At 31.7% G+C, this 2,260-nt stretch overlaps 1 non-coding gene across 1 annotated transcript; it reads right to left on the bottom strand.

Moving 5' to 3' along the window:
* Nucleotides 1–1,925: 1,925 nt before the first annotated feature.
* Nucleotides 1,926–2,032, bottom strand: LOC121215874 (small nucleolar RNA R71). The gene has a single exon (XR_005911843.1). It is a non-coding gene; the product is annotated as a small nucleolar RNA R71 (small nucleolar RNA).
* Nucleotides 2,033–2,260: the final 228 nt, after the last annotated feature.

Here is a 2,260-nt window from a genome sequence, read left to right as displayed (position 1 = left end):
GATTTCAGAACCTCATTTGAAATACAATTATCTAACACATGATTTAGAGCTAGCCGCTGTAGTATTTTCTCAAAAGATCTGGAGGAACTATTGATATGGTGAAAAGTGTTATATCTATACGTATCATAAGAGTCTCAAGTATCTCCTCTCCCAAAAGGAGTTAAATCTGAAACAACATTGCTGGATTGAATTGTTGAAAGATTATGTTTTCATAATTGATTATCATCTTGGAAAAGCGAATGTGGTGGCTGATGCCTTAAGTTGAAAGTTAGCAGTTGAGTTGGGGGCCATTTTCGTTCAGTTGAGTATATAAGATGATGGCATCTTGTTAGTTGAAAGCCACCATGGGAAGCCACAAGGAGCAGCCGCAGATAGCCCCCTATATTTAACTATTTACTCTTTGCATTATGAAATGGTTGTGGATAGCCCCCTTTGCTACTCTTTCTTATCCTTCTCTTTCAGTTAAATTATTTTTTTCTACGTCGGGAGACAAGATTGCATTCATCTTTAGATTTTCAGTTTAATATAACATGGCTTAATTTTGTTTATTCAAAATAGATACTAATCTTGATTTGAGTTCATTAGATATTTGTTTCTTGAATATTCTATGCAAATGATTGTTTCATTCATTTAGTTTTAAAGCATGTTTATACTTGTGAATGTATGACCAACATTTGTAAGTTATTGATTTAACTGTTTAATTTGGGAATAGATAATAGTTAATAGACATAAAATCTAAATGATGATATCATGTCGATTTTGGAAGATAATTGTTGTATGCATAAATTGTGTAGAAGCCCGGGAAGGTGATTTCCAAGTTAGTTTTTTACATAGGGATATTCTAATTAACTTTAAAAAAAATAGGACTTCGGGAGAAGCCTATGTTTTAATTAAAATGAGTTTAATGAATTTTCATATTGTCACGAATTTCTCGTAATATTCTTTTTTATGATTACAAATGATTTCTTATTAAAGAAAAATATTTTATTTTAGTATATTCATGTTATGTAATATTATGCCTTGTGTTTATTTTTTCAATGTATGTTGTTTTGTTTTGTGGGTGTCTAAAAACTGATTTAATTCTTTAATTTAAATTGCAACATTCCATCAAAATTCTTCTTATTATTTTGTTTAACCAAATTGATTAAAATTAACTTTACAAATAATTACCACACAGTCCCTGTGGAGATGATAACTCTTTTACTTACTACTTATTACTTGTACGACCGTGTACACTTGCAAGTAATCATGCGACGAGACAAGTTTTTGGCGCTGCAGCAGAGGACTGTATTTTTTATTATTTGTGAAGATATGTTTTTCAGTTTGGTTTATTTTTATTATATTTATTTTAACTTATTTATTTTTCACGATTTTTCAGGGTTTATGAATATAGATCAAATTATCGATCTATTTCCAGTTGACCTAGAAATTGAACGTACTTTTAGGCAAAGAAGAAGGGAGAAATCAACCCAAAGACAAGTCGAAGAGATGAATCAAAATCTAAGAGAAGACACAACCTATAATAATCAAAATTTGATCCTTGTTGATGATGATAAAGATTGAGTGATTATGTAGTATGCTATTTCTTTGTTTAGTGAAGTCAATGTAGGGATTGTAAGACCCGAGATTGAGGCCCTTCAGTTCGAGTTAAAATTGATGATGTTCTAGATGTTGCAAACAATTGAACAGTTTAGTGGGATGCCTACTAAAGTTCCTCATTTGTACCTTTGTTTATTTGTGGAAGTAAGCGACTCTTTAAGTTACTAGGAGTATCTAAAGATGCCTTAAAATTGAAGCTTTTCCCATATTCGTTACAAGATCGCACATAAGCATAGTTGAATTCCTTACCACCCCGTTCTGTTTTGACATGGTAAGAATTGGAGAAACGTTTTTTGATGATGTATTTTCCACCAAGTAAGAATGCTAAACTTAGAAATGAAATTACTATGTTCTAGCAATCCGATGATGAGTCCTTGTATGAGGCATGAAAATGATTTAAGTATTTATTATGGAAATTCCTTCATAATGGAATTCATCATTTCATTCAACTAGACACTTTCTACAACGGTCTCAACGCTCACACGGGAATGGTGGTAGACATTTTAGCTAATGGAGATCTTTTTTCAAATTCATATAATAAGGCGTGTGAGATTCTTAAAAGAATTTTGAGTAACAATTACCAGTAGCCTATGCATCTAACAGCCACTAGGAGAAGAGTAGCAGGAGTTTATGCAGTTAACGCTCTTACATCTTTAGCAGT

Source organism: Gossypium hirsutum, chromosome D03 (assembly GCF_007990345.1).
Source record: "Gossypium hirsutum isolate 1008001.06 chromosome D03, Gossypium_hirsutum_v2.1, whole genome shotgun sequence".
Classification (NCBI taxonomy): domain Eukaryota; kingdom Viridiplantae; phylum Streptophyta; class Magnoliopsida; order Malvales; family Malvaceae; genus Gossypium; species Gossypium hirsutum.
Note: the sequence above shows the minus strand (reverse complement) of the source record. Positions and strands in the feature narration are given on the sequence as shown.